The following is an 8,367-nucleotide window of genomic DNA, read 5'->3' as shown; positions in this document are numbered from 1 at the left end:
TAAAACTACAAGGAAATTTATTTGTGACCTACGATTGAATAAGTTTTAACTATTTTAAGCCTATCATCTTACTTATGGTTAATGGCCATTTGCATTTGCTTCGAAACATGCTATCATCACTTTCTTCAAAAGGCTTTTCCACTATAAGGACCAAATGTACTTGGAATTTAACTTGAAACATATAAGACTTGGAATTTTGTTTTAATCCTATTATATCCATAATGCATTTGAAAAAAAAACATTGGTTTGCATTACATTGAGTCTGGGAATTTTGGCAGGTACATATGCATTTGAATTGAAAAAAGTGTTGGTTCGCATTACATTTTGAGTTACAAGTTCATAAGAGTTCGGCACTATATAAAAGAAAAAACAAATTACAAAGCCCTCCCCAAATCAGTGCATGTATCTTCGAGAAGAAATTGGTGAATCCATGATGACAGTCTGACGGTGGCACTGACCTGCTTTGTCTTATCCCGGTTCACATACTTAATTGTGTTTCTCCTATGTTGGAACCTGTTCTGTCATGTCGTCAAACCTGTAGCGTTCCTTAACAATTTAATAAGCCAAAAGAGAAGCATAGGCTAAATGGAATTCTGCATTAACTCAAATCACAATTCCTATTATTATGTCAAGCAAATATCAATCAAACCAGCATGATGACAATTTCAGAAGTTTATCTAACCATTTCGAATGCAGAACAAATTCGTTTCATTTAACTTTAGTAATTTCAATCCGAATCTCAAACTAACATAAACCATTCTCTTATAGCTTTGAATAAGAGATCAATTGAATATCTTGTAACTAAATTCTAACAGATTTAACACTAACACCTCGTTGAACTAACTTTACTCTTCAAAACTAACAGTTTGTTTCAAATTCATAACTAGTTTCCAACGGGCCCTAACAACCTAATTGTTTTCTAACCGTAAAATTCACTTGGTTAATTCTAGAACAGGTTGGTATAAAAGGAAAATAACAAACTCATAACAGTTTTTTCAATTGATTTTTTCACAAGAATTTCAAACCAACTTTTGAGTTTCATGTGAATTTAACTGTAATTTCGAGTGAATTCTAACCGATTCTGGGTTCTATAAAGAATACCTCAAATTCACCCTTGAGTTATTCTTCTTCACATCTGAAATTCAATTCAACCTTCATTTCTTCTTCTTCTTCACATCTGAAATTCAATTCACCCTTGATTTCTTCTTCTTCTTCACACCTGAAATCCGATTCAGCCTTCATCTTCAACCTATACCATCATCTTCAACAGAGTTTTGATTCTTTCACCTGGTTCAACCAAAAGCTCCAATTTTCTTCTTCAACCAAAAGCTGCATCATTCTTCACAACCAAGAAGCTTCAATCTCCACTATCAAAAAAATCAACCTTCAACCTCATCGAATCTGCAGAAACTCTAAGCAGTCAGAAACACGACAAAATCCAAATAGTGAAGAAGAAGGAAACCAGCAGATACAAACCAAAAACACAGAAGAGAAGACAAAGAATCTTCAAGGAAATTGGAAACAGAATCATAGAAGTTAACCTCTCAATTGGAGACTTTACCTTGGTCGTCGCGGTTCAATCGAAAAGACTACGACTCGTCCTCGTATCCTCAATCTGCAATGCCACACATACGAGGGAATGTCGAATTCCATCCCCGACGTTACGAGCGAACGCGGATCGTCTTCTTCGTCTTCTACCACAATGACGCGAGGAGAGCAGAAGAACAAAGATCGAATAAGCGTGTTGCTTAAGCCATCGTGTTTGTTGTGGAAAATTTGAATACGGATTGGATTTGTTCTTGATTCTTCGTGATATGGTGAAAATGAGCTCTCAAATCTTTCCATGGCGGTCGGTGTGGTTGCGCGCAAAGTGATGAAGACAAAGGAGAATCACGTCCTCAGTGGAAACCCATGGTGGAGCCATCGTTTGATCGGAGCGTGTCAGAGCGTTTTGGACGTGAGGGAGTGAAGTCATCTGACCTAGGAACTTAGTGTGTGGATACGGCTTCGGACATGGGAGACCCGGGTCATTGGCTGCAAGCTTGGGCCTTATTTTCTTACCCCCTTTATCAATCCATCCATCTCCATTACTATACAACAAGCCATGTCAATGGAGCTTCTTGTAGGCCAACAATCATAAGCCCAAGTGCACCTTGCTATACCCAATTTCCAGGTTTTAACCCGTTTAACTTTTGATTAATTCATGTTAAGATAATTAGAATGTTTATATTAGTTAAGCATGATTTTTTTGTAAAACTTTAGTTATTTAGAATTCTAGATAAATTAGAATATTAGGGATTAATTAGGAGAGTAGATTTTTAGAATTAAGTTGTTTGGTTTAATAGTCTTTTCTTAGAAATATTAATCCATTAGTTTAATTAGATTTTGAAATTGATTGAGTCTACTTAGAGAGTTTTAGGATCAATTAGAGGCTTAATTAGGACTTTTAGTTAGTTTAACCATTAGGATATTAGATAATTAGGTTTTTAATTTTTAGAATAGTAAAATAATTAACTAGGATTAATTAGATTTTAGTTGATTTTAGAACTTAGTTAATTTCTAAACAATTAGGTTAGAGTCAAGCTTTAGGAAACCAATTTTAGGCTATAATTAAATTTTAACTAGAACTTAATTTGTGCTAAAAATTCAATATCGTATTTTGTGAATTGACCATTTTATCCTTTAGGGGTTATTTGGCCCTTTTCACCATACAATTGCACGTTCCCTTAGGAATTTTGATCTAGGTTTAATCAAATTTTTAAGGCATGATCCCTTAGGCTTAGAATGTTAATCAAACCACGACTAACTACACCATGCTCCCTTAGGACTAGAATTTGACATTAGAATTTTAATCAAGTTTTAACAATTACATGTTCCCTTAGGTATATCCCTTGAACAATCCTAACCATTAGATTAGGTTCTAAACCTAGGTTCCCAATCAAATCAAACCCATGATTCAAATTGATCAAAAGAAATTTTGATCAATTGAATGCTTCGAACTTATATGATCACACAGTCTAAATTGAGTGACCAAAAGACCATTGGTCACTTAATAAGACTTTTTCTTCTAAGTTGTGGAACTCGAAGCCTCAAGTCAGATTCTCAAGGCATCCTCAGTCATACCAAGCAGCGGATAATACAGGCACATCAAAGGTGGAAACTCAAAGAGCTTGTTAAATCAAGGCCATAATTGTGTGGCATGAGCCTTAAGTAATAGAGAAGGAATGAGACTGGAGAATTCCCACCCCCATTCTGAATATCTTTGGGTATGGGACGAATGACCCAGCGCTCATCGTATTCTCGTCTATTTATAGACTTTAGCACAATTCTAACCATACAATTAACAAGCCTCTCTCTCTCTCTACAAAGCAATACAACAAGCAAGGACTACATCAGCAACTTATCAATTATGATTCAAGTTGTACGACACGAGGCTTAAGAAATGGAGAAGGAATGGGACTAGAGAATTCCTACCCCCATTCTAAATATCTTTGGGTATGGGATGAATGACTCAGTGCTCATTGTATTCACCTCCATTCATAGACTTTAGTGCAATTTGAATCGAATGATTGATAAGGTTTGCATCATCATCAAAACAAGAAGCAACAACAAAGATTCTCCTCTTTCAAATTGAAGTTAAGATGAGAATTACATGCCACGAGGCTTAAGTAGTAAAGAAGGAATGAGATTGGAGTTTTCCTACACTCATTATGGATATCTTTGGGTGCGGGACGTTTGGCCCGTTGCTTATCGTATTCACCTTTACTCATAGACTTTAGTGTGATTCTTATTAAATAACTACCAAGTCTATTCCACTCTTTCAATCACTCTATCATCTTTTCTTGCCTCCTTAATCATTTTGTTTTCAACCCTAGTGGGTTGAAATACGATTGCTCTGATTTCCTTATTGCACTATAAGGATACGTACGCAGGAGAACCCAGTTTCTTCGTGAGCTACCTTATTTATCAATCGATCATTCTTCATTCATTCAATCAATACCATCTTTTTGAGATTTACTATACTTCTCTTTGGACTCCTTCTACATCCTATTAGGACGATATAGCGGCAGTCCACCTCATCAATTGAGAGTTGTTTGGTTGGCACCCAAACATTTAATTCAGCCTTTATTTTTGGCTTTACCCTATAGCGGCAACCATGCTAGCCCACGTACTGGTAAACGCCTACCTTGCTCTTCGATTCATAGTCTATCTCCTTTTTGGATCCAAGATATTCTTCTTCTTTGATCTCAAACTGTTTGTTCCCCATCCAGTGATACAATGTTCCTTGTACACACTAATACTTTCTCTTGGGCCCCGCCTATACCCTTTTAGGACGATGTAGTGCAGTCCGTCTTGAGAATCAAGAGTTGTTTGGTCTGCACCCAGACACTTGATTCAGTCTTTGTTTTTGGCTTTACCCTATAGTGGCAATCATGCTAGCCTACATACTGGTAAATGCTTGTTTACTCTTTAATTCTAAGTTCCACCCACTTGTGGGTTCCCTTGATACCATTCTGTTGGTATAAGTCATATTTTTCATCACTCTTATCTCTCTCTTTGTTCTCGTGGTTCCATGAACTACGATTGCTCTGACTTTCTCATTGCATAATGAGAATACGTATGCACGAGGATGCGAATCATTGGCGAGCATACTTCTAATTATTCCTCCTTCCGCCTTATGGAACCATTCATACCTTTCTCGAGTAATCTTTAGATATAACACCTATTCGAGCAAGAACAATCAAAACGGTTCCCATGGAATACCATGGATGTTAGGGGTGCTAATAACTTCCCATTGCATAACCGACTTCCTTACCCAACATATCTCTTTCCCCCAGGTTTTATCGATGTTTTCCCTTTCCTTCGGGAATAAATAAAGTTCGATGGCGACTATGTTGTATGTTCGAGCATGCGATACGTTCGGGTATATTTCCGCTAGCTTCACATCCCACGAACAATCTCTTCTATTCCATATGAGGGAATTGATAGCTGGTTTGTTTCTCACATTTTGGGTTTTGCACGTGCCATTAGAGATCATGCAATGGATGTTCAATTTCCCGCATAGTGTGTGGATGAGTACTTAGAGTCGTACCTTGTATCACACCCTTGCATCATATCACATAGGCAACATGGAGAAGATGTTGGACCTTTTCATGCTGGATATTTACATGTTAGATCTTTTCGAGCTGATGCTACAGGACCTTCTAGTGACGTTTCACCGCTTCCATCGCCTTTTCATGGTGCAGATGAGGCTCAACACCCGTAGATGATAGTAGTCATTATGGATAACCTCATGGGTTTGGCGAACCCAAATGGTGAGGTTTATAGTTTGACATCGCATGAAGCACACATATCCCGTGGAGGGCCTATTTAGATATTATTATTATTTTTATGTACTATTTGTATATTATGTGTAGTATTACTCAGACATTTGCACAACACTATTTATTAGATAAAGTTTTGGCACTTCCGTTGATGAATAATGAACATAACTTAACATTTGGAAAATAGTTACGCAACTTTAGATAGACGATTACATAACTTAACAAAACAAAAATAAATATGAAAATCTAAACACATCCAAATGATTATAGACGTTTCAACATCTTGATTATGTCGTTGACAGATCTAGTAATTGTCGTATCAAACTCGATCAGTCCTTTAGTTACCCTACAATGATATGTTCTCCACATAACTTTCAAATATTCATCAATATTAAACTCCATAAGGTCGTATTTAACACTTCCATCAGTATCAATCTAGTTTGCACGTAACTCGATCTTACTCACCTTTCTATTCTCGGTGTCGAGAAACATATCATTCAAATTGGATCTCAGAACGGCGAGACATGTGATGCTTTCCAGGAGCCGAAAAACTACTGGAGGTTTCACCCCCGTTGAAGAATACTTCTGCCTTGACCAAAAATTGAGTCAATGTAAGATATTTTTTATTAACAACACATGACCCCCAATTTATATAACTTTGGATTTATTCTGGACCACACAAAATGGTCGATGCAATCACAACCGTACAAAAATGTCGGCAAAATCTCAACCTTTCAATTTTTATTCTTTTAAAACTACCAGATTTTTCACTTATGGACAAGATATCCAGTAAGTTACGAATGTTTTAAAAATTATGGTACTAGGCAAACTACCCGATTTTTTATTTCAAGCAAAAACCCAATAAACATAGGAACTTTTAAAAAAAAACGATAATTTCCTTAATATACCGGTTTTTTTGAAAAATTCGACACACCAGAATTTTCATATACGCTATCAAATTTTTTGTTATGTACCAAAATTTTCAATTTGATCTATCAGATATTTTGTCATAATATTTTGATTAAATTTACACAAGGGCAACATGGATATTATAGAAAAATATGGGGGTACCAGGTGTAACCCGGTAGTGTAAGGATAAAATCTCCCAAACGGACTATATCATTCTTGTGACGGGTTAGGCTTATATTCAACCCAAATTGATGATGCATATGCTCATTTGAAGGTGGATCTCAATTAACGGAGTTATACCTAACACTCCTACAATTAGAGATAACATCCCTATATAATTTCAAAATGTTAATAACGGCTTTCATAATTTATATCTCTAAATTTTTACTATTTTAAAAAAAAAACTTCCAAAAAGGTAAACACAAAAAATATGGTAGTTATCAGTAAAGTCTGATAACCCTGTCAAAGAACCATTGAACATTTTATGTCGTTCGGTTGAGTTTTAGTTTCCGGAAGGCGTCCCAAAATAGGACCTCGGTAGAGCTACCAAGATCTATCAAGATACGTATGATATCTCAGTTGCCATGTTCCACAGTGATGACCAAAGGACCATCATCGTGAGGGTTGATGTTGAGGGCGTCCTCCTCGGAGAAGATGATGTTGACCCTTGTTTTCCCTTTGGAGCTTAGGGATATCACATTTGCGGCGAACACCTGCCTTGTATATTTCCTTCAGGAGGATCTAGAGTTACCTCTTCCAGCGAAACCTTCGGCAATGATGTTTGTATTGTAATTTGGTGTTTGGTGGCCATATTCAGAAAGAAGATGAAAAGAGTTTGAGTATGAGTGTGGCCTAAGTTAGTTTTAATGGAACCACATGGTGGGCACAACTGAACTAGTAATAAAGTACATGTGTGTGTGTGTTCCTTCTGCAGGGGAAGGGGGACTCAGAGGTGTTAGTAGGTGTATAACATTGTATGATGGTTATGGCATACCCATCATTGCAAGATCAGTATGTTATGATCAAACATTACGCTTTTAGGGTGTAATGAATTATCTTTTCCTCCTACAAAGGATGTGTATTTATATGGGCTTTTTGGGCCTAAGGTTCTCTTGGGAAGGGTCACCGTCCACTGAATAAATGATGGACCATTAAATCCCTATTCTCAAAGAGGTTATGAGTTACTTAATGACCCTGACTTCTCTTTTTCCTAGAAACGTCTATTTCCTCGACTAGGCGATAGGAAGACCTCGGGGACGAGACGATACCTCCCCTTGGACGATATGTTATCAGCGCCTCTCATTGGACACCCTCTAGACATCGTCCTAGCAGAGTCCTATAAATATAACCTTACATAGTCCCTGAAGCACGAGATCTTTTAATATAAGACGAAGGATCAGGACACTATGGATCCTCGCGTTTGATCGCAGACACAGTCATTTCGTGATCAGAGGAAATTGTGAATTGAGAATTTTTGAGAGAGAATGTGAATTCGTGGAAATTGTAGCGATTAGGAGTCGATTCCCACATACAACATCACCGTTCCGTTCTAGAACCATAAATGAGAGGAGGAATGACCATGACGGTAAATTGTGGCTTCCAATGCGGTGGAGTGGGAGGACCTACAAGATTAACATGTCAACGCTCAAGTCAGCATATAAGAAAGAATAATGAACTAGCTATTTGCTCTTCGTTCTTTGCGGAGAGTTGTTGAATGTGTTTTACAATTTGGATCTCTTGAGATCTTAAGGATGACCGTCCTCAGATAATAGAAATATTTGGGAAGAAATTAGACCCATTCTTATTAGTTGACAGAGGTTGATGCAGTTGATCGAGAACGATCATGAGCCAATTTCGTCGGGCCAAAACACTTTTGATCGATTGAAGAAACATCATGTGATACTAATCTCGTCTAATATATTATCTATTTTCCTATGTAAATACTCTATTTTCTTAAATTGATGTTCATTGATCATTAGATTGTAAAACTTTAGAAACCACGTGCAATAGAAAACATAAAAGAAATAATAATTTAAAAACCACGTGCAATAGAAAACATAAAAGAAATAAAATTTTTGCTTCCTTCATTACCCTCAACTCTTAATCATACGTGTCTTCATGACCTCATATAAAT

At 36.8% G+C, this 8,367-nt stretch overlaps 1 long non-coding RNA gene across 1 annotated transcript; it reads right to left on the bottom strand.

Annotated features, from left to right (window-relative positions):
- Positions 1-226: 226 nt before the first annotated feature.
- LOC127120144 (uncharacterized) lies at positions 227-2,063 on the bottom strand. The gene is made up of 3 exons (XR_007803136.1): positions 1,562-2,063; positions 1,102-1,401; positions 227-535 (listed from the first exon to the last, which is right to left on the bottom strand). It is a non-coding gene; the product is annotated as an uncharacterized LOC127120144 (long non-coding RNA).
- Between the last annotated feature and the right edge of the window lie 6,304 nt (positions 2,064-8,367).

This window comes from Lathyrus oleraceus, chromosome 2 (genome assembly GCF_024323335.1).
Source record: "Lathyrus oleraceus cultivar Zhongwan6 chromosome 2, CAAS_Psat_ZW6_1.0, whole genome shotgun sequence".
Taxonomy (NCBI): domain Eukaryota; kingdom Viridiplantae; phylum Streptophyta; class Magnoliopsida; order Fabales; family Fabaceae; genus Lathyrus; species Lathyrus oleraceus.
The sequence above is the reverse complement of the archived record's forward strand: the minus strand, read 5'-3'. Positions and strand labels throughout refer to the sequence as shown.